This window comes from Pongo abelii, chromosome 4 (assembly GCF_028885655.2).
Source record: "Pongo abelii isolate AG06213 chromosome 4, NHGRI_mPonAbe1-v2.0_pri, whole genome shotgun sequence".
In the NCBI taxonomy this organism is placed as follows: Eukaryota; Metazoa; Chordata; class Mammalia; order Primates; family Hominidae; genus Pongo; species Pongo abelii.
This window is the reverse complement of record NC_071989.2, coordinates 21,471,626-21,497,259: the sequence shown is the minus strand read 5'-3', so window position 1 is coordinate 21,497,259 and position 25,634 is coordinate 21,471,626.

Genomic DNA, 25,634 nt, shown 5'->3' with positions numbered 1-25,634 from the left:
TAAAAGTGAAGATGGGGCCAGGTGCAGTGGCTTATGCCTGTTTTCCCAGCACTTTGGGAGGCTGAGGTGGAAGGATCAATTGAGTCCAGGAGTTTAAGACCCTTCTGAGCCACATCTGATCCTGTCTCTACAAAATATAGAATAAAATTAGCCAGTCTTGCTGGCATGCACCTATGGTCCCAGCTACTCTGGAGGCTAAAGTAGGACAATCACTTGGGCCCAGGAGTTTGAGAAGGCAGTGAGCTGTGACCACAACAGTACTCCAACCTGGGTGATACAACAAGTCTTTGTCAATAAACGAAGGAAGGAAGGAAGGAAGGAAGGAAGGAAGGAAGGAAGGAAGGGAGGGAGGGAGGGACAATGAAAAAGAAAAAAGAAAAAAAGTAAAGATTCTCTGATTATAAAAGGGATGAGTGTACCTGAGTGTCTTCTTGATTCTGGAGGATCCCTGAGGAACTCATGTAAAAAGGTAGCTTTAAAAGTAGGGAAAATGGAAACAAATCTGATAATTATGTATGTTATTTGAAGTTTCTGAATAGCATGTGATTTAAAAAATTAGATCTGAAAAATTCTCTGCAAAATATTTCTGCTTTTGTATATTAATTTATTAAGTTATTGATTCAAGCATTTATTCAACAAATGTGCAGATGGTATGCAGTTCTCTTCTCAGGGCAACACTGTTTCAGACTCACAATCCCTGGGCACCCAAACTCATCACAAAACATCTTACAGAGTCATATGTGAATAAATAGATAAGTTATTCACAGATTGCATACACATACATTTAGAAATTCTGATGCAAAAATTTTGAAAATAGTTAACATCTTAGTGTCAACATTTACATATTTTATAAAGATAAATAATTATTTCTATATATAACTTTGGCTCTAAAATTTTCCAAAAGGAAATCTCAGTACCATGGGTTTTAATCTTTTTCAACATGTTTCTTGTAAGAATTTAAGCTTGATCACATTTACCAATGTGTCTATCTCTGCTGCTGCTGACAGGGTAGATCGTGTTGAGGCTGTGGTTTACAGGATTTTATCAAGCTGTTCAAGGTTCTGCTTATAATATATTTATTCCTGATGACCTGGTTTCTGCACTGTCAGCTAGATATATTATAAGCTATCATTTTGGATCAGCGGTATTTCTAGGTTCATTTTGATTTCGTGCGGTCGCTCTTTTGAGATGCCATAAATTAATATCAATTTTATTTCCTTAGAAAGACTTACGCACATTTCTATACTGATTGAACTCAAGTCACTCAACTTTCTGAGGTACTATGACAGAAAAATAGATGCATAACCAAAAAATGTTAATTTTAACCTACCAGAGATTTTAGTTTTAGCATTTATGTAATAACTCTGAATTATAGAATTATTTAAAATGAATTTAAATGTTCTTGTGGATTTTGAAATTACATTAATTTACTTTTGTTTAAAACTACTTTTTATCAAAGTTACATTACTTGTTTCTTACTTCTTTGGTATCATCTATAAGAAAGATTCTTATAGATTTTATCTGTGTGAAATAAATAAACTTCTTAGTAAGCTAAAGGTAGTTCTGTATGTGCTAAAGTTTATGTTGTAATGAATTTTTATGTTCATAATGTTATTAATTAGATAATATTTTTATACTTTGATGAATATAAAAAATATAGAATATATATGTGATAGTCCTTTTTCACACTGCTATAAAGATACTACCCAAGACTTGGTAATTTACAAAGGAAAGAGGTTTAATTGACTCACAGATCCACGTGGCTGTGAATGTCTCAGGAAACTTACAATCATGCTGCAAGTCGAGGGGGAAGCAAAGCATGTCTTCACAAGGCAGCAGGAGAGAGTGAGAGTGAAGGAGAAACTGCCAAAAACTTTTAAAACCATCAGCTCTCATGAGAACTCACTCACTATCACAAGAACAGCATGGGGGGAAGACCGTCCCCATGATCCAATCACCTCCCACCAAGGTCCCTCCCTTGAACCTGGGGATTACAATTTGAGATGAGATTTGGGTGGGGACAGAGACAAACTATATCTATCTATATCTATATTTATATCTATATCTATATCTATATCTATATAGATATAGATATACACATACTACAGTACATTTTATTACTCAAAACGTCTAATAAGTATCAGTTCAAAATACAAATTAGGTGGCTTTATCTTTATTGATCCTATGTATGGATTTATATAGGCCCTTCTTTCCCCACTCTCTGTTATAAACTGCCAATATTGTCTAATGATTGTGAGTTTATGCTGTAGACATAGCATATTATTTGTGGTTGAGTTGAAGGCTAAGATCCATTCCACAAACCTATTAAAATTCATGGATTACATTTTAGTCAATTACATCTTTCCCAAAAAGACGTTTTTTGAGAAACCATTGAACTCACATGTCTTTTTTTTTTCATTTAAAAAATATGTATAAAAATGGTGTTTGGAAATAATCTACATTTTGAGGGCTAGGAATTAAGTTCTGCTCAGCATGAAGCCATAATTAAAGCACAATATTACTCCAGTGGATTGAAGAAACTAGAAAAAAATTTTACCTACTATATATGGTGACATTATAATCAACATTAAATGTCAAAAATTCCTTTACTGATTGTAAAAATGTAAGCACTTTCTTTACTAATTAGTGACTAAAAGCCAGAAATAAATTAGTTGAGAGTATGTTAAGTATTCAAACATGTTCAACGAGCCCCAAACATAGAATTAGTTTAAGTGATTCAAAACTTATAAATGTTAATTCAACTTGAACCTGTATATCAACGTGGTGTTAAGGTTTATTTTAATTGAGACTTTAGGATTTTGCGGGGCATTGCAAAATTACAAGAAAACTGTCTGTGCTGAGAATTAGTAGAGTTGTGATGTACATGATGTTGGGCTTTTTGGTAGCTCATTTCATGACCTTAAATGAGATAATTTTCAAATGTTAATTTTATTGCACCTAGTTTGTTATAGAAGATATTATGTATCCTGAAATCCCCCAAGTGTCCCTGGTTTATGACATGACGGAAGTGCATTTGTGATTGCCATCTAGTGACAAACCCAAAAACAAACAAACAAAAACACCCAAATATTACTTCTGAAAATTTCAAGAGGCCAAAAGATAGAGTGAGTAAGCTACATAGGACTCGCTCATCAAGACTGATTAGCTAAGCGAGGAGTTCTGGGGAAAAGTTATATAAATAGAGCTGTTGAAGTATACATAAATAATGATCTTTATGGCTTCAACCAATGCCAATTAGGAAGTATTCAGTGAGGAGTTCACACTCAACAAGCAGGAAATACCAGCCAGCCAGCCTGCCTATACTTGTGCCTGTTCAATGAGCTGATGATAAAGTAGCTCTGCACCTATTGCTACTGCTCAGTGACCAACCAAACTGAAACTGAGACAAATATTGAGGGGTTAATTTGGTACCTCTATGAATATGATAGTATTTCTTCCTAACTGGAATCAATATATGGTATACTGATGTCTTACAAAATGCCTTGCCTATCAACAGAATATGCCACAGTGTTTTCTCAGATTGAAAGAGACATTTTATGTCAAAGGAGAAGTGATAATAGACTCCTGATTGTGTGTAGAATTCATTTTCTATATATAATAATTTGGAAACATCTAGCCAGAGAGATGAAGACTCAGGGAGGAAGAAGAGTTTGAGCTTTGTGCTGTCTTCTAGAATGAGATAGATGTATTGAACTTAAAACCACTATATTGCATTGTGTCTCAATAGCTATTCTAGATGGCTCTATAAACCAAAGAGAGTAAGTAGCAATTACTAGCTTAGCTCACTGTTGAACTCAGTTATCCATTTATAGAATTTTGACTTCCCATTTTTAAGAACTTGGGATCTGCAGGTTTATAGGTACTGGTTCATGGCAGGGAAGGAGAGCTACATAAGAGGACAGAGTAAGCGATTTATTGATCTTGAAGATGTACAACACTTGGATACTTTGGCTTTTCATGATGGTGGACAAGCAGGCAAAGAAAAGAAAGTCATTTACTAGTTAAAATCATCAATCCTCATTACCAAGAATAACTAAGCTTTTTACCACACAATGAAAACAAGAAGTATTCTGAAGTTGAGGACATTTACTTAGGTGTATTTAGTGATCCCTATCAAATAATTAATGTCACTGGGCACTTAGAAGAATTAAAATACCAAAAATGGAAGGAATAGTAGGAGTTCAGACCATTTAGTCATTGAAGACTTTGGTCTCCCCACTAGGCAAAGTAAACCAGCCAAAGTGTTGACAAAAGGTAAGGGACATTGGAATGGTTTTGGTGGATGAGAGATGATGAATATTTAATACAGCCTTGGAAAGGCTGAGGCAGCAGGGACTGTACTTTTCTTTTCCTATTATCTTAGGGTTTCCAGGGAATTGTGACTTACAGCTACCTGGAAAGGCACTCTTTATTGATTGGATGTATATATGTTCTCTTAGGAAAGAGTGGGTATGTCCAGTAGTGACCCTATGTTGTTCCATGGAGGATGGTTATAATGTGAATAAACAATTGGATCTGTGTTGTGAATGTACATCTGATTGTATATTTTCAACAATTTTGATGTGCCCCTTCAGATTCCCACAGTTCACTTAAACCCTCTGCTGCTTACCGTGTCTCAGCTTATAGGACAATGTGGTCCAAACAAGTAGCTTTCCATGGATTCTGAACCCTGTTTATTAGCTGCAGGTAGGATGGTCAGCCAATGCCAGGAATCTTTGTTGCCTGAAGGGAATCCTAAAGGACACGGGAACTGACTTCCTGACTGGTGATCAAAGGGACCCACTAATACATCTTCAAATTGCAGAAGAGTTATCACTCCACAGGATGCATCTTGACCATGGAAATTAGAAGATAGGAAAGAGTTAAACTTATAAATTTCTTTCTTTTCTACCTCCCATGTACTGATTTCAGGCATAGCTTCTGAGTAGAAGTTATTTGAAGACATCCTACATGGCTGAAAAACCTAGTATGTGTGGCTCTTTCTGACTTTTCTCAGGAAGTCAATTCTAGTATTTTAATGATCATCTGAATTCTCTATCCTTCTTTTGTCTTCATCCTGAGTGCCCTGGGTTTCAAGTAACCAAATAAGAATTTGCTTCAGGAGCAAAATTACTGGGATTTTCTGAAAATTCCAGGCTAAGTCAGTAATTTTACATTACCTTTTTTTTTTTCCTTTTCCATAGAAATCATACTATTTTATATTTTTTAAATAATTGGCTGTTTCTTCAGTCTCATCATATTAGAAGAGTTTCAAACACAACTTTTTGCCAATCTGGAAGATGTGAATATATATCTCCTTGTAATTTTTACTTACAGTTATAGTTTTATAAGAAATCTGGGCACATATTCATATGTTTAAGAGGCAATTGCATATATTTGTCTGTGAGCTATTGTGCATATATTGAGCCCATTTTGGGGGTTGTTGGTCTTGTATTAATTTTAAATTTAGATTAGAATGTATAAAATAGTATCACATGAGTGAAACTTGATCTGCATTGTATATGGTAAAATTATAGTCTAAAAAATTGAGTTTCAAATTTTTTTTTTTTTTTTTGAGACAGAGTCTTGCTCTGTCGCCCAAGCTGGAGTGCAGTGGTGCCATCTCAGCTCACTGCAAGCTCCGCCTCCCAGGTTCTTGCCATTCTCCTTCCTCAGCCTCCCGAGTAGCTGGGACTAGAGGTGCCCGCTGCCACGCCTGGATAATTTTGTTGTATTTTTAGTAGAGATGGGGTTTCACCGTGTTAGCCAGGGTGGTCTCGATCTCCCGACATCATGATCCGCCTGTCTCGGCCTCCCAAAATGCTGGGATTACAGTCATGAGCCACCTCGCCTGGCCAATTGAGTTTCAACTTTTTAGGCACATTTTATTGAAGAGGTACAAATTCTGTAGAGTACTACAATTTCTTAATTCCTTATTGTCACCAATAGTCCCTACTTCTGTATTCTAAATTTCTTGACTTTGTGATTTTTATTTTTTCAAATTTTTGATATCATGGAAGTTGATAGTGATAATATCTTGCACTTAAAAATGACATTTACTTTAGCATTTGTAAAAATATTGTTTGACATCAAAACATCAAATTTTACTATTCACACACTGCTGCAACGACCAATGGAACTATCCTTTTCCAAATTTTTGCCATTTCAAAGCATTGTCACTTTTTATTATCTTGACCTTTAAAATTATTTTTCTAGGCCGGGTGCAGTGGCTCATGCCTGTAATCCCAGCACTTTGGGAGGCTGAGGCGGGTGGACCACCTGAGGTCCTGAGTTCAAGACCAGCCTGGCCAACATGGCAAAGCCCTGTCTCTAATTTAAAAAATTACAAAAATTAACTGGGTGTGGTGGTGGATGCCTGTAATCCCAGTTACTCAGGAGGCTGAGGCAAGAGAATTGCTTGAACCCAGGAGGCAGAGGTTGAAGTGAGCCTAGATGGCACCACTGTGTTCCAGCCAGGGCAACAGAGCGAGACTGTCTCAAAAACAAAACAAAAAAAACAAAAGAAAGAAAGACAAATAAAATAAAATGTTTGGTCCAAATTTAGGACTTTATACTATGATGTGGTTTGGTGCTGTGTCCCCACTCCAATTTCATCTTGAATTGTAACCCCCATTATCCTCACGTTGAGGGCAGAACCTAGAGGGAGATGATTGGATCACAGGGGTGGTTACCCACATGCTGTTCTCATGATAATGAGTGAGTTCTCATGAGATCTGATGGCTTTCTAAGGGGCTCTTCCCCCTTTGTTCGTTCACGCTCTGTTACCTGCCACCATGTAGGATGTGCCTTTGCTTCTCTCTCACCTTCTGCCATGATTATAAGTTTCCTGAGGCCTCCTCAGCCATGCATAACAGTGAGTCAATTAAACTTCTTTTCTTTATAAATTACCTGGTCTCGGGTATGTCTTTATAGCAATGTGAAAACAGACTAATACATACTGTAAAGGAAAATTTAAAATCTCAGTGATCTCCAAAGTTCTTACGGAAAAGGGAAGGTTAAGCCTGAAAGTGAAGTCATTGCAACACCCTCTTCCAAAAGAGTATCTGTTGCTATCATTAGGGCATCAGCCAGATCTCCAGGGAAAGGTAAAATGTCTCTGGTATCTGCCACGCACTGCCTCCACAGATTATTTCTAAGCCAAGTATTTGCTGGCCTCCCATAAACAAGGGCATACTAATTATAAATTTAGGTCTACCATCTAAGTCTAGCTCCTAAAAGTAATGTCTATTCGATTATCTTACAAGGTGCAAAATAAAGACAAGACTCATTCCTCTATCCACTCAGAGATATCTGTATAATTGACTCTTCCTTTACTCTCTTCTCTGCAGACATTCACTTAACTTATGTAAAATGTACGTTTACTGAGTATTAACTAAAGTCTCACAGGAATGTAACTATTCACCTTATGACCTACCTGCCCCTTTTGCTACATACCTTTGGTCCCTGTAGGAAATTTATAAATACTAAACCTTTCCCAGATGTACTGCAAATATGACTTAATAAAACTCAGTGATTGAGATGTATGCCTCAGTTACTCATTTTAGTTGTCAATACTAACTTTTCTAAGTGCTATCCATAAAGGCAAATCAATTTTTAACATATGTTTTCATATGATTTATTTAATTAAATTAATACTTTAGCTATGATAGCATCTGCACTGTGTCTAATTTTTAAGTCTCTCAAGTCAAAAGTCAATAATCTCTTCTGAAATATATATTATAGCATTTACTTTGGTTTGCTACTTTGTAACTTTTTTTCTTTTCCAGAAACGGTAACTAGAAACTAGAAACAATTTATTTTATTCAGTCAATGCTTTCCTCCCTTAATATAAATATGTTTACATCTTGACAATTGTGTATGTTTGTGTGTGAGGGCATATGGCATAATTTATTAAATATCTGTTTCTTAATGTCAGTGAAAAAGAGTCAAACTGTGAAATATTTAAAGAGGTTTATTTTGAGCCAAATGTGAGTGAACAAGGTCCGAGGCACAGTCTCAAGTGCTCTTGAGAACATGTGCCTGAGGTGGTTGGGTTACAGCTTGATTTTGTACATTGTAGGAGAACGGAAGTTACAGGCAGACATTAGTCAGTACATGTAAAATATATGTTGGCTCAGGCCAGAAATGTGAGATAACTCAAAACAGGAGCTTCCAGGTCATAGGGGTATTTAAAGATTTTTTGATTGGCAAATGGTTAAAAGAGTTAAATTATTAACGGAGCTGGGTGCGGTGGCTCATGCCTGTAATCCCAGCACTTTGAGAGGCTGAGACGGGTGGATCACAAGGTCAGGAGATCAAGACCATCCTGGCTAACACAGTGAAACCCCGTCTCTACTAAAAATACACAAAAAAATATTACCCGGGTGTGGCGGCGGGCACCTGTAGTCCCAGCTACTCAGGAGGCTGAGGCAGGAGAATGGTGTGAACCTGGGAGGCAGAGCTTGCTGTGAGCCGAGATCACGCCACTGCACTCCAGCCTGGACTACAGAGCCAGACTCCGTCTCAAAAAAAAAAAAGAGTTAAATTATTATCTAAAGACCTGAAATCAATAGAAAGAAGTTAAGTCTGTGTTAAGATAAAGGGTGTGGAGACCAATGTTCTCATTATGTAGATAAAGTCTCATAGGTGGCCAGCCTTAGAGACAATCGATGGCAAATATTTCCAGTTCAGATCTTCTTTAAAAGGTGCTAGACTGTCAACTAAACTATTCAGGATCAGAAAAAGACCCGGAAAGGGAAGGGGATTCTCTCCAAAATATAAATCTCACCTACAAAAGGCAGTTTTGCAGGATCATTTCAAAATATGTCAAATAAATCTATTTTTGGTAAAATAGTTTAATTTCTTTGAGGGCCTGCTATCTGTCATGTGATGCTACACTAGAGTCAGGCTGGAATTTGATATATTATTGTTTCAAAGCATGTTTTGTTAGTCTTAAGACTAGTGTGTTAACGTTCGTGCTGGTCAGTTGTGCCTGAATTTCAGAAAGAAAGATATAACAAGGAGTGTCTGACCCACTCCCTTCCCATTATGGGCTTAACTAGCTTTTCAGGTTTACTTGGGAATCCCCGTGGTTGGGTCCATTTAGTCAACTGGGGGGCTTAGAATTTTATTTTTGGTTGACATTCATTTAAAATGTTTTATACACTAGCATGCATTAAATTAAAGTTCTGTAAACACTGTTTTGGTATTGGAAATTTATTTTTTTGCTCTCTACATAGTTTACTCAGATAAACTTTATCTAATTTTGTAACACTATAATAAAATATTTTATGTTAAAGTTTTATTTTTCCTTTGTTCAAAGTTGCAAGGCACTCACATCATTCCCATTAAAAATATATTAAAATTATATTACTAATTCCTATTTGAAAATATATTGCAATGAATTTCATTTCCATAAAATATAAAAATTTTAGTATAAAAATAAACATTGCAAAATGGACAAAAATAGATTTATTTACAATTTTGGAATGAACTTGTTTATGTAAATTTGCATTTCTATGTTTATGAAAAATCTCCTTTATTATTTTATTTATATTAATAAATAACACATGAAATAATAACAGAAATTTGTGACCTGAGGAAAATATTTTGGTACCTAAACCCAGTAGGCAATAAATACTTATGAGGCGTTTTTAGCACAGAATAATAAATTATTTGAGTGAAATACTATTAACTCAAGTTTACACATAGCAATTAAATACCACGAAGCTCCTTCTAGTGTTTCCCCTGTGTTGAAAAGCAATTGCTATTTCTTTACTCAGTCTCAGTTTAGTTCTGATTTTTAATTAACATGAAGCCAAGAATCTTCCTTTAAAACACTCTATTCCCAGGAGTGTGCTCTTCTAATTTCTAATGAAAAGTAAACACTGGATCTACTAAGCCTGCTGCTAGGTTTAATTGGAACTCATTTGATTTTACTTTTCACAAACTCTTGAATCAAATATGTGATTTTTACCGCTACCATAGATGGTTTTCTGTCTTATTTTTATGCACATATAAACTGAATATTATATTTCTTATAGCAATTCTTTCTGATTTTTTTCAAATTAATTCAAAATGTAAATGAGGAAGGAAGACTAAAAAGAGGTTACAAATTAAAGAGATAAATCCACCAACAGATTAACTATATAATTTTGCATTAATGCTTAGAAAAGAGAAAACGTGTTAATCATATTCTCTGATGTGTAAGAGTTAAAAAAAATAAACAAAAAACACGGGAAAAGAACAGGTCTGCAAGTTTTTCATTTATGAGGTGAGGTAATATTAAAGGGTTTCAAAATTGAATTATTTTGAGAAAAACAAGAGCTCTCTTGACTAACAAAATGGGAGAGAAATTTTTATTTAAAGGAAATTATTATTTGCAAAAATCACAGACATAAACTTTTTATTAAGTACATTGACACATATAAAATTAATGTGGCTGTTCATTACATGTAAGAATATGAGTGGGATATCTGACTTCAAAATTATTTAGACATCATATTGCCAGAGTTCTTAAGTATCTCAGTAAAGAATTTAAAGTTCTTTTGAATGAAATAAAGTCCCATTGATATGCCCTAATGAGAAACGACACAATGAGATTTTTGTTTTAATAACTTATTCTGGAAACACATCATAAGTAAACTAGAAAAGTAAATAGAGTCAAAGTTAAAGAGATCGCATATGAGTAAACAAGGGAAAATTCGTTAGCTAGTGAAGGAGCATATTAGGGTTCTCCAGAGGAGAATATGTATACATGAAAGGAAGTTTATTAGGGAGAATTGGCTCACACGATCACTAGGCAAAGTCCCCAAATAGGTCGTCTGCAAGCAGGGAAAGAAATAAGCCAGTAGTGGCTCAGTCTGAGTCCAAAAGTCTCCAAAGCAGGGAAGCCAACAGTGCAGCCTTCAGTCTGTAGCCAAAGACCTGACAAACCACTTGTGTAAGACCAAGAGTCCCAAGGCAGAAAAACCTGGAGTCTGATGTCCAAGGACATGAGGAGCGGAAGGAGGCACCCAGCGTGGGAGAAAGATGAAAGCCAGAAGACTCAGAAAGCGAGGTTATCCCACCGTCCTCCATGCCTGTTTTGTTCTAGCCACTCTGGCATCCGATTGGATGGTGCCCGCCCAGATTGAGGGTGAAACTTCCTCCCCCAGTTCACTTACTAAAATATCAATCTTCTCTGGCAACACCCTCATAGACAAACCCAGAAACAATACCAGCCATCTAGGCATCCTTCAAACCAATCAAGTTGACACCTAACATTAACCATCACAAGTGGCTAAGAAATTACTACCATATTAATTGATTATGGAGAAATGTAGAAAAATTCAAACATAAATTATGCATATGTCATTACGATAAAATAGAAACATCATTACCATAATGGCAAGTCATCGAGGAGTAGATTTTCTGTTTCAGTGCGTAAAGCGGAAGATGGATAATAACAATTATACACTGTTGAAATAAGACTATCTATGGTATATTTACATGAAAAATTCAATTAGGCAAAAACAGTGTGGATCAGAGTGTTAAAAATTTGTAAGATTATGGAAGAATGTATTTCATGAGAAGAGGGACTCAAGAATAAACCTTTGAAAATACAAATTTTAATTAGCAAAGTAAAAAGACAAATGCGGAGGGAAATTAGGAATAGCAAATGGAAAGATGGGAGTCAAGGAAGTAGAGAACATAGAGAAGGAGAGAATAGTCAACAATGTCCTATGTCATCAGGAGGTACAATGAGAAAACATAGAGCTGTTCATTGCATATTTCAATTAAGATTTATTTGAGGACTTAGTAAAAGCAGTTTCGTTAGAACTGGGAAAATAAAATGCATTGTATTGCATGTTGAACACTTACTTGGGTAACTTGTTTGTAACACAAAATATGAGCACAGTAATATAGGCTATAATTTGACAAGGACTTAAGGAGACTTTTTGTTATTCTCATTTTTTTCTCTTTTTTATAAAGACTTTTTTAAAGTCGTTTGTCTGGAGTCAAATTACAAGAAAGGTACAAAGATAACCCATATACTCCCTAACCCTACACATGAATAGCCTCTCCTGTTATCATCTCCCAGTGTGTCCAGAGTTGGTTCCTTCCAGTGGGTTCTTGGTCTCGCTGACTTCAAGAATGAAGCTGCGGACCTTCCCAGTGAGTGTTACAGCTCGTAAAGGTGGCATGGACCCAAAGAGTGAGCAGCAGCAAGATTTATTGTGAAGAGCAAAAGAACAAAGCTTCCACAGGGTAAAAAGGGACCCAAACGGGTTGCTGCTGCTGGCTGGGGTGGCCAGCTTTTATTCCCTTATTTGTCCCTGCCTATGTCCTGATGATTAGTCCATTTTACAGAGTGTTGATTGGTCCATTTTACAGAGTGCTGACTGGTGCATTTACAATCCTCTAGCTAGACACAGATTGCTGATTGGTGCTTTTCTACAGAGTGCTGATTGGTGTATTTACAATCCTTTAGCTAGACACAGAGCTCTAACTGGTGCGTTTACAATCCTCTAGCTACAGAGCACTGATTTGTGCATTTTACAATCCTCTTGTAAGACAGAAAATTTCTCCAGGTCCCCACCTTACCCAGAAGTCCAGCTGGCTTCACCTCTCACCAACAGAGTTACAAATAATCACTTGTTACAAATGATGAACCTATATGGACACATCATTATCACCCAAAGTCCATAGTTTACATTGGGTTCACTTTTAGTGTTGTGCATTCTATGGGTTTGAACAAATGTGTAATGAAATGTATGTACCATTATAGTATAATACAGAGTAGTTTCGTTGCCCTAAAAATCCTCTGTGCTTTGCTTATTTATCTTCTCCCCATCCCCTGGAAACCATTGATCTTTTTTCTGTCTCCATAGTTTTCTCTTTTCCAGAATGCATAGTTGTAATCATATAGTATGTAGCTTTTTAGACAGGCTTCTTCACTCAGTAAGTTTCCTCTACATCTTTTCATGGCTTGATAACTCATGTTTTAAATTTTTAATAATATTCTATTGTCTGGATGTACCACAGCATATTTATCCATTCCCCTACTGAAGGACATCCTAGTTACTTTTAAGTTTTGGCAATTATGAATAAAGCTGCTATAAACATCCACATGAAGATCTGAACTCGTTGGCTAAATACCAAGGAGAGTAATTGCTGAATTGCATGGAAAGAAAATGTTTAGTTGTGTAAGAAATTGCTAAACTGTCTTCCAGAGTAGTTGTATTATTTTGCACTCCTCCCAGGATTGAATGAGAGTTTCTGTTGCTCCATATCCTCACCAACATTTGGCATTGTAAGTGTCCTGGATGTTGGCCATTCTCAGGTTTATAGGTATCTGATTAATTTAATTGAATTTCCTTAATGATATATGATGTGGAGCATCTTTTAATATGCTATGTGCCATTTATATATCTTTTTTGGTGAGGTGTCTGTAGATGTCTTTGGGCTATTTTTAAATCTGAATAAAATGGTATTTAAGGAATCATTTGATTTTGAAATCATTCAATTTACTGATTATTTGTTGTCTCATTGCTGAGTTTTAAGAGTTCTTTGCCTATTTTGGATAACAGTTCTTTATCAGCTATGTCTTTATTTATTTATTTATTTTTGAGCTCAGAATAGCTACATTTTTTGACAATTAAGAATTGTATATATTTAAATTATACAACTCAATTATTATCCGTACACATAGTGAAATATTCACCATAATCATGCAAATTAACATCTCCACCACTGGTTTTACAAGCTTATTTTCTAACTTTGGGACTTGTCTTCTCATTCTCTTGGCAGCTTCTTTCACAGAGTAGGAATTTTTAGTTTTAATGACATCCAGCTTATCAATTTAGATCATGCCTCTGTTGCTATGTCTGAAAAGTCTTCACCAAACCCAGAGTCATCCAGATTTCCACCTATGTTATTTTCTAAGAGTTTTATAGTTTTATTTAAGTTGGTGATGCAATTTAAGTTTTGTAAAGGGTATAAGGTGTGTGTCTAAGTTTATGTATTTTTTGCATGTGAAGGCTCAGCTGTTTCATCACCATTTGTTGAAAGAAGCATCTTTTCTCCTGTGTATTGTGCTTGCTCCTTTCCAAAGATCGGTTGACTATAATTACATGGGTCTATTTCTGAACTCTCCATTCTGTTCTACTGATCTATCATTTATTATTTCACTGATAATACACCATCAAGATAACTAGCTTTATAGTAAATCTTGAAGTCATGTATTATCAGCTCTTCAACTTCGTGCTTCTTCTTCAATATTGTATTGGCAATTCTGGATCTTTTTCCTCTCTGATAAATTTTTGCCAATATCTACAAAATAACTTTCTGAAATTTTAATTGGGTTGTATAGAATCTATAGATCAATTTGTGAAGAAGCAAAGTCTTGTCAATATTAACTCTTCCTATTTATAAGAATGAAATATCTCACATTTTTAAGTCTTATTTGATTTTTTTCATCAGAACTTTTTAGTTTTTCTAGTATAGATTTTGTACACATTTTGCTTAATTTATGCCTAATTATTTCATTTTGGGTGATGCTAAAGTAAATGTACTGTGTTCTTAATTTCATATTCCACTTGTGCAGTGATGCTATAAAGAAAAGTAAAAGAAACTTGTATATTAACCTGTATCCTACAACGTAGCTATAGTCTCTTATTAGTTCCTGAAGATATTTTTGTCAATTCTTTCAGATTTTCTACTTAGACAATTACGTCATCTGTGAACAAAGAAAATTTATTTATTTCCTCCCAACCAGGATATCTTTGTTTCCTTTACATCATTTATTGCATTAGCTAGGACTTCTGTTATGATGTTGAAAAGAAGTGATGAGATGTGGCATCTTTGCCTTGCTTCTAATATTAATGAAAAAGCTTCTAGTTTCTTACAATTAAATGGGATATTAGCTATAAGATTTTTATTAACATTATCTATTAGGTTGAGGAAGAACTCTCTATTCCTTTCTTAGTGAGATTTTTTAAAACAAATCATAAATGATTGTTAAAATTTATCAGATGCTTTTTCTGTATGTATTGATATGTTCGGTTAATTTTTATTTTACACCTTGTCATGGGATGAATTGCATTAGTAGTATTTTGAATGTTGAATCAACTTTGCACACCTGACATGAATCTCATTTTGTTATAGTGCAGAATTATTTTATACATTGTTATATTCAACTTCATAAAAATTTTGTTGAGGAGTGTCGTATCTACGTTCATGAGAGAGCATGCAGTTTTCTTTTCTTGTAATGTTTTCATCTGATTTTGACATTTAGGTGATGCTGGCCTCATAGAATAAGTTAGGAAGCATTCCCTCAGTTTCTACCTTCTGAAGGAGATTGTAGAGCATTAGTATAATTTCTTTGAGAAGTATTTGAGGGAATTAACCAGTGAACCTATCAAAGACTGGTGTTTTTTCTGTTTTGAAACTTTATTAAATGTGTCTTTCAGTAAATTTGTCTATTTCATCTAGGTTATTAAATTTATGGGCATAAAGTTGGTTATAGTATTATAGTATTATTCTTTTAAAGGCCATTGGATTTATAGTAATCTTCCCTCTTTAATTTTTTATATTAGTAATTTGTGTCATCTCTTTTTTCCTTGTTAGCCTGGATAAAGTCTTATCATGTCTTTTAGCCTTTACAATGAAGCAGCTACGGTTTCATTAATTTTTTTATTGTTTTCAATTTAATTGATATCTGCTCTAATTTTTATTATTTTTTTGCCTCTGCTTACTCGCATATAATTTGCTCTTCCTTTTCAAGTTTCGTGAGGTTAAAATTTAGATGATTGACTTTTTAAATCTTTCCTGTTTCATACTATATGCACTCAATTATGTAAAATTTCCTCTTAACTCTGCTTTCACTGTATCCCCAAATTCTAATGAAATAAGCAAACTTCATTTAGTTCAAAATATATTTTATTTATGTTAAAATTTATCCCTTGTATATGCGTTATTGAGAAGTGTGTTGTTTAATTTCCACATATTTAGGAATTTTCAAGTTATCTTTGTGTTACTGATGTCTTGCTTAATCCCATTGTATTATAGAGGCAGACATTGTATTGTTCTCATTTGTTCAAAAATTTTTAAGTTGTATTTTGTGGTTGATTTTGATAAATGTCCTATATGAGCTTAGGAAAATGTGTATTCCATTGTTGTTCGATGAAATACTTTATAGGTATAAGGTATAGCCATTAGTCTGGTCTTTTGTGTGGGTGGGTATATATGTATTTTTTCTTTTTCTTTTTTTTTTTGGTAAGCAAATCTTGACCATATTCATATAGTTAGAGGTTAATGATATGATATATGTATAATGTTCAGCTAAGGCAGGGGAGCTTCATAGATCTTTCTCTAGAATCAACTCAGATCCATGGAAGTCAAATGTGTAACACAGAAATTTGGAGAAATTTATGCTTTCAAAATGTTTTCAGTTTCTGTTTTGTACCTGGTGCCATACTCATAAAAACTCAGAATACAAATAATGACTTAGCCACTTGCCTGCAGTCAGTAGGATTTGGCAAATATTAAGCAAATTAAATTGGTTAAAAGAAAATATGCATTCGTGCTGTGGAAAAGAATTTGTTTATTAAGTTTACACGTGATAGGCTCAATTTTCTCTGTGAGTTTGGAAAATAGAGTAATGTGCTAAAAGGAAAATGATCAATTTTAGGAAGAGTCAGAATGAGTAAAGTAATTTGAGAGCAATGTAGGAGACACAGTTGATGTATAAAACTGCACTTCTGTATTCCAGAGGAACAAATTCACTCAGGTCCCCACTTTTTCCCAGAAGAATTTGGAGATTAGAGAAACAAAAAAAGAATTTGGTTAGACTACTACTTTTCTTGGAAAAGGCACAAACAGAAGAGGACTTGATGCTGCTGCCCAGCATGACCCAGGTTACCCACATTGGGTTGAAAATGAAATTATGAAGGTGATGAGCAAAACAGTGACTTGCCATTCTTGAGTCAGTCAAAATACAAATTAATAGCACTCCACTAAGTGTGGAAAGAAAGAGGAAGAGGGATATACTTGTTAGATAACATATAAAAAAATTATTATGTAGAAGATGAAGAGGGTATATATTAAAACTGTAAGTATAGTGCATTCTTCAGTTGGTTGATTCATTCTAGCAAATTATCAAACATGTTGGGGTAGTGAGAACCACTGACTTTGCTGTTAATTTGTAAGATATGAGGATTTTGGGAGAATCCGTTTAAATCATACCATCAATTAATTGAACACCATTTATTAAATACAGTTTATATGAAATTATGTAAATAAATATATATAATTATATAAATTCAAGCTTAATAAATAGCATTGCTCGTATGGCAAAAATTTGGATGAATCTTTTTGGAAGCTTTCTCTTCTATTCTCTTGAACTCCTGATATATTCTTGCACCAATATCACACTGCCTTTAATGCAATAACCTAAAAATGTCTGGACGCCTATTAGGATATATTCTACTTTGATCTTTGAAACTTTCTTGGACATTCTTGCACTTTTGCTATTAAAGTTTAGATTCAAGGTATCATGTTCCCTGAAAAAAAATGTTTTGAGATTTTCTTTTAAATTACATGTATTTTGTAAAAATAAATTAGAGCTTTATAATATTGCATCAAAATTGTTGAGCTATGTCTCCATTTTTATATGTTAATAATATCTTTCAATAAGGATTAATACTATGTTCCATAAAATCTTGCACATGTTTATATCGATCGACATATATCTTACATTTTATTTTAATTATAAATGGTACTACTAAATACATATATAATATTTCTGTTGGTGGTACATAAAGTTAATATTTGCTTTTGCTCCTTTATAACCTGTCCTTCCATATGATGCTTGAAGGAACAATAAATATTTAATTACTACCTGGAAGGCATATCTTACTGCAGACCTCAATGGTAAGCTCTGCAAAAATTTTATCCAAGACCTTGTCATTTTCTTGAAAGTTCAGGACTCTCCAATTTTAAGCTGCTTGCTAAACACAAAATGAAAACTATATCCAAAATGTTATTATATAACTTTTTGTATAAGAGAACAATAAAGAAGTAAGCAACAATATCAATTTGCCCTAAGGACATAAGATTTTCTATCTAGTTGCTTGAAAAGTGTAAAATAGAAAAGAAAGACAAAATAAAGCCTTTGATCTTTAACACAGAAAACTCCAGCCTTAATAAGTAAGATTCAGTAAAGGAAAGGGAACTGGTCATATAGATGGGCATTGAAAATAAGAATGGAGATATTTTGGGTGCTGCTGTACACTGAACCATAAAACACCACTCAACCTCCTTTGTCCAAAGAAAAGGCCTCTTCTTTGCTCTCTTATTAGGTTGTCTTCAAAATGTCGTGATGACATATCTTGAGGAAATATTTTTGTGAAAGTTTGTGGTTCTATTTATGCTCCACAATGCCACTTCTTCTCTCCTGACCCGTACGCAGACTCATAAGTCAGCATACCACACCAGTGAAGTATAAAATCATATCTTGTAAATAAAGCTTAAGTATCATAATTTGCAAGGTTGTAAGGCTTTGACCAATTAATATCAGCTGAAACCCAGGGAATTTGAATAGGAATAGATTCTAAGGATCCTTGTAAGAAAGGAAGCCACCACCTAATTTTACATTAGGTCAACAATATTAATTTTCATATATTTATCAATTTTAATTAAATCAATTGATTATAATTGATAAATGTATAACATTAGATACATTTAATAATTAGCTCAAATAGATAAATTTAATTATAACTGTCCTTTATGTGGACTTACACTAATTGAAGTTGAATTTCTAGAACAGCCTTGATACAATGTAAATATAATACATAAATTAGAGTAGATTGATCGTGGGTTAAGTCAAAGATACAACTATTTGCCCTTAGTGGGCCCAGAGGATTCTCCCAAAAGAAAATGGAGAACATAAGATGTTCATGGATCAAATATCTCAATACTGTTTTGTAGTTCTTGTGCCAATTCTCCCCAATCAATCTACACTTTTATTTTCGACTAATGTAAATGTTGATTGAAAAATTTACATCAAATGCAAAAGGGTCAAAAATAAAAACGACAATCTCAGGGGATAAGCAGTTTTGGCATACTTATCACATTAAATATCAAGCATTTTATAAAGTTATAGTAATAAAAACAGTCTGAAATTGGTGCAATGATGGACAATAAACCAATGGAACAGAATAGAAAATACAGAGAAAGAATCTCACACATATGGTCATTTTTATAACAGATTTGCAAATAAGTGCAGTTAGGGAGAAGCTGGCTTTTAAAAATAATTAGTGAGCATTCATATAGAAAAAAATATATACATTCTTATCTCACGCTATAAACCAAAATGGACGAACGATACATGTAAGTCTGGACCCGGCACAGTGGCTCATGCCTGTAATCCCAGCACTTTGGGAAGCTGAGGTGGGTGGATCACCTGAGGTCAAGAGTTCAAGACTAGTCTGGCCAACACGGTGAAACCCGGTCTGTACTAAAAATACAAAAATTAGCCGGGAGTAGTAGTGCCTGCCTGTAATCCCAGCTACATGGGAGGCTGATGAGCGAGAATCGCTTGAACCTGGGAGGTGGAGATTGCAGTGAGCAGAGATTGCATCACTGCACTCCAACCTAGCAACAAAGCAAGACTCTGTCAAAACAAACAAACAAAAAAAACCATGTAAGTCTGAATGCAAAATCTAAAATCATTAAAATTAAAAAAAATCTTTTTTTTCCCTTTTCTTTTGTTTTTTTGAGACTGAGTCTTGCTCTGTTGCCCAGGCTGGAGTGCAGTAGTGCAATCTCTGCTCACTGCAATCTCCATCTCCTGGGTTCAAACGATTCTCGCTCCTCAGCCTCCCAAGTAGCTGGGATTACAGGCAGGTGCCACTATGCCCGGCTAATTTTTGTATTTTTAGTAGAGACCAGGTTTCACCATGCTGGCCAGGCTAGTCTTGAACTCCTGACCTAATGTGATCCACCCACCTCAGCCTCCCAAAGTGTTGGGATTACAGACGTGAGCCACAGGGCCCTTCTGAAAAAAAGATCTCCTAAACAGGACACTGAAATCACAATATAAATTATTAATCCTCTAAGGCAAAAGTTTCCATTGAGTCTTTAGGTAAGTTGCCACAGGCTACTTACTACCACTGAGAAAAGCAAAACTAATGAGGTGAGCCCCATGACAGCCACGGCTTTTGATCTGTGACAACTTTTTGACTAAGGAACTGGGACCTGGAGATCAAGTAGACCAAAGCAGCCCAACAGAAATGACACCTCTTTATTCTATTTTGTTCTAATCATTGGTTTTATATTAAATAATTGTTTTACCTGTTGGAGAATTGTTTATTTGTTCTTTCATAACACTACTCATAATTACTAATCCCTCTGTGACACTGGATTTTACTTCTGGTCTATAAATTCCTTAAGATCAAGAACTATACTAGGGAGGTGGGCATGCCGAGGGCTCCTTTTGAAATACCGTGACTACTGAATAATGCCTGCAGCATCTGATTTCATGCCATGGGAATAATCGTATAGTCTTTCCCTGCAGTGTCAGTTTGTTCCAACCCCATAATCCCTCCATATTAGAAAATAACTTGTCTAGGTCATCTAAATGATCTCTTTTGATGAGAGAGGGAAAAGGAAATTAAAATACGTAGGGCATGTTTTAATCGTCTTCATTGAGAAACGTTAATGCATCTACTCTGGCTCAAAAAATGTTGCTTAAACAAAAAGTGTGAGACGATTAAAATTTTTTATTCAATCTTGGAACGACAACAAAAAATCCCTACAAAACCCTATTAAGAGTCTTTCTCTAAATAGACAAGCATTCATGGTTTCTCAATTGTTTTAAAAGACACATATACTAATACCTTAAAGAGATAAACCTAGTTTTTATACTTCTCAATGTTTAACATTTTAAAAATATATGCAGTAAAATATTTAATTTAATTAAAGAATCAATTTTTATGAATCCCAAAGTGCTGAGATTGCAGGCGTAAGCCATCTGTAATTGTTGCCTGATTCACAAAGAGTAGCACATGTTTTGAGTTTATTTATTCATGCTATAAATACTTATTTGAAACCACATCACATCAGCTTTCATCATAATTTTATATTCCAAAAATGATCAAACAACCTTCAACTTCTGGGAGATGTAAATGTTCTCAAAAATCTGATTTAATTTATCCTGTATGTGTAGCTACAACTTAAATATTTTGAAGTTGTGTAAAGAGTACTAATAGGTAAAACCTACACCTGTAGACACATTTTATCTATTTTCCATACGGTTGAAATAGCTGGCATAAATATATATTCTGGTTTTGAAGAAATAATAAAATGAGCAATTCGTTCTAGAAAGAATCCCAACTTAGTATTGCTGAGCAAACGCCATGAATTACCTAAGACTTGATTAATTTTTAAAAGTTCACCTTAAAAAATAAAGTTGGTTTGAGTAGTTTCTCTGTGGCAATTCTGGTGATTTTCACGTGTCCTCATTATTTCACTGTAAAGTCCAAGTCAGAAGATTAAGGACTGCACCACTGAAAATACCCAAGTCAGATACTTTTGAATAAGATGATGAACAGAAATTTTTCTAGACTCAAAGGGCCATCACAGAGAGGTTGCTGGTTTCTCTTTTAAGTTTTGTGGGCGTTTTACATAATAAGTGTCCTAAGAATTTCTTTATGGTGCTTAAACATCAATTGGTTAATGATAAATTAGCTCATTTTTTGTCCTTGCACTTAATTTAGTTTAATACAACTAAATTTAAACTTTTTTTTTCATTCTCAACTAAATGCCAGGCTATTAGATACAGACAGATGGAAAGGGAAATGGGAATTATCCATGTCCAAAATAACTCACTCTCAAGGAAGGTTTTTGAGAAAAAAACCTGCCACTGTATAAGGCACTATCTGTATTTGGTTTCATTTTCCAGACGTTATGGACAGACTGTGCATTCCCTTCAGATTGATATGCTGAAGCCCTAACGCTCAGTATCCCAGAACGCAATTCTATTTGCACACATGGCCTTCAAAGGGGGAATTTAGTTAAAATGAGGCTGGTAGAGAAAACCATAAACAAATCTGACTTCTGCCTAAAAGAAAAAAAAAAAGAGGAAGAAGGAGTTTGGCCCAGATGCAGTGACTTACAGCGGTAAACCCAGTTCTTTGGGAGGCTGAGGTGGGAGGATTGCTTGTGGCCAGGAGTTGAAGACTGGGCAACACAGTGAGACTGCAGCTGGGCAACACAGTGAGACTACAGCTCTACAAAAAATTTTAAAAATGAGTGGCTGTGGTGGCCTATGCCTGTAGTCGTAGCTACTCTGGAGGCTGAGGCAGGTGAATCGTTCAAGCCCAGGAGTTTAAGGTTGCAGAGAGCCGTGATAGTGCCACTCAACTACAGCCTGGGTGACACAGTGAGACCCTTCTTTTTTTTTTTTTTTTTGAGACAGAGTCCCGCTCTGTGGCCCAGGTTGCTCTGCAGTGGCTTGATCTCAGCTCACTGCAAACTCTTCTTCCCGGGTTCACACCATTCTCCAGCCTCAGCCTCTCGAGTAGCTGGGACTACAGGTGCCCTCCACCATGCTCGGCTAATTTTTTTGTATTTTTATTAGAGACGGGGTTTCACAGTGTTAGCCAGGATGGCCTCGATCTCCTGACCTCGTGACCGCCCACCTCAGCCTCCCAAAGTGCTGGGATTACAGGCGTGAGCCACCGCGCCCGGCCATGAGACCCTTTCTTGAAGAGGAAGAAGAAGAAAGAAGATGAAGGAAGAAGAGGAAGAAGAAGAAGGAGAAATGTATACACAAAACAAACACCTGTAGACGTCACATGTAGACATATGATTTTACTCAATCATATGTCTACACTGAAGGAAAGCCCATGTGAAGAAGTAGCCCAAGGGTGCTTATTTACAAGCTCAGTAGAATGCCTTAAAAGAAACAAACCTGCTGGCACCTTGATCTTGAACTTCTAGCCCTCAGAACTCAGAAAATAAATTTCTCTTGTTTAAGTCCCCCAGTCTGTGGTGTCTTACTATGGCAGACCTACCAAATAGGATACCAATTGCAACTTATTTATCTAATAAAGAAATTTACTTAACATACATTTGAGAACTTACTTTTCACTGGGGTCTCTACTGCATAAGACCATGAACAAAAAAGACATTGTCTCTGAATGATAAATGTTAACATCTAACCAGAGTGGGAAAAATATTGAATAAATACAGCAATTCGAATGAGTGTGAAAACTTTTTGGTACAATGTATTTTGAGAACAGATTATCAGAAGCCTAAATAAATTTGATCATGGGAGTTTTCCCTTACAGAGTTATTCCAAATTTATTCAATACCTAAACGTTGCATATGGGCCAGCTAAGCAAAGTGGCAGTGAAGGAGCAACATGTTCCTGGTGGAAGAAAACTAAGAGACGAGAAACCACTGAATCTTTATTAAGGTGGGAGAAGCTGGTGCAGCAGACTGAGCAGGAAACTAACTCATGGATGACACACTCAGAAGACAGCAGGGCTCAAAACACGAAGGGCCGTGTCAGCCAAGTCACTCCAAAAGACATTCGAAAGTCAGAAAAATGCTTTTCAGCAGAGCAGAGTCCATTTTAGTTTAGTTTAGTTTTGTTTGCAAGTTTTGTAGAGGTAGAATTTACATACCAAGAAATCTCTCTTTAAGGTATTCAGATTGATAAATTTTCGTGATTTTATTCCATCATGAAACTATCACCAGAATGGAGATATTGAACATAAAAGATGATCCAAGCAATTTCCTCCAGTCCCTTTGTGTTTGAATTTTTCCCCTGTTCCTACCCGCCACAACCACTGATTTTTTTTTAATTGCTATAGGTTTTTTCCCCTAGAATTTAATATACAATAATCCCCTCTTATCTGCAGTTTCCCTTTCTGAGGATTCAATTATCATCAGCCAACTTTGGCCTTAAAATATTAAATGGGAAATGCTAGAAACAAATAATGTATGTATTTTAATTGTGCATTGCTCTGAGTACCCTCATGAAATCTCTCGCCATCCTGCCCTGTTTCTCTCAGGACATGAATTATCCCTTTGTCCAGCATATGCAGTTTATAGATGCTACCGGCCAGTTAGTCACAAAGGAGACTTCTTGGTTATCAGATTGACCATTGCAGTATTTTAGTGTCTGTTTTGAAGGCTCTTTTCAATTATATTTAATAAAGCCCCTAAAGCCCAAGAGGAGTGACACTGACAATTTGAACCAATATTCTAAAGAGATGCAGTAAAATGTGTCCTTTAAGTGAAACAGTGGAAGTTCTCCATTTACTAAGGAAAGGAAAAACATCTTATGCTGAGGTTGCTAAGATCAAAACTACAATGAGATATTTGGGTGAGAGAGGTCACATTCCCCTAAACTCTATTACAATATAATGTTTCAACTGTTCTATTATATTGTTAGTTATTATTGTTAATCTCTTACCGTGCCCAATGTATAAATTAAACTTTATCCTAGGTATGTATTGTCAACTGAAGAATTGTTCACAAATTTGTAAAGAAGAGTTTTATTTCTCTTAAACATTGCAGCCTGCAGGGTAGCCATTCTGACAGACTGGGAAGCATAGCCTCCAGGCAGAAGCTGGAAAAAACACAGTATGAGGGAGGAGCAAAGGGGAAAGGAATTTATGCTGAGCAGGGTGGCTGAATGTACATATTTAATAGGCTATAGGAGGAGTCATGAATATTTATGAAAGAGGAAACATGTGCAGGAGCAATGAAGCGTCATGCCTCTTCATAAGCCCCAGGTTCAAAAAATGATTTGAGGATGCAGTTTTTGGCCCTGTAACATTAAAAGGTGAAGCATTAAAAATCCTCACTGTGGCCAGATGCAGTGGCTCATGCCTGTAATTCCAGCACTTTGGGAGGCCCAGGTGGGTGGATCACGAGGTCAAGAGATCGAGACCATCCTGACCAACATGGTGAAACCCTATCTCTACTAAAAATACAAAAATTGTCTGGGTGTGGTGGTACATACTTGTAGTCCCAGCTACTCAAGAGGCTGAGGCAGGAGCAATGCTTGAACCTGGAAGGCAGAGATTGCAGTGAGCCGAGATCGCACCACTGCACTCCAGCCTGGCAACAGAGCGAGACTACGTCTCAAAAAAACAAAACAAAACAAAACCCTCACTGTGCATCCTCTGCAGACTGGCCAAAACCATTTGAAAGTCAGTGGTCTCTTATCAGAAAGGAATGCTTGTTGATTGTTGTGCAAACTACAAAAGGGAGGGACTGTGTCAAGCAGGCAGTTGATATCAATAATGGATTGAGCCTTTCCAAAGGGCTAGTTGGTTTAACTCTTGGAAAGAAAGCAAAGGAGAAGGTAGAGTGAGGCTCGTCTAACCTCTCCTCCTGTCATGGCGGAGAAGTCAGTTTTAAAGGTTTCTCTGAGGTGGTCCTCCTGGACAAGAGGGGATCTGTTCACTTGGGGGGCTTAGGATTTCATTTTTAGGTCTCAGTATTTATAAAAAAAACCCACAGAGTATATAGGGTTTAGTACTATCTGTGGTTTCAGGCATCCACTGAGAGTCTAGGAATGTATCCCCCTCAGATAAGGAGATACTACTGTAAATATAAACATATAACTTAAGTAT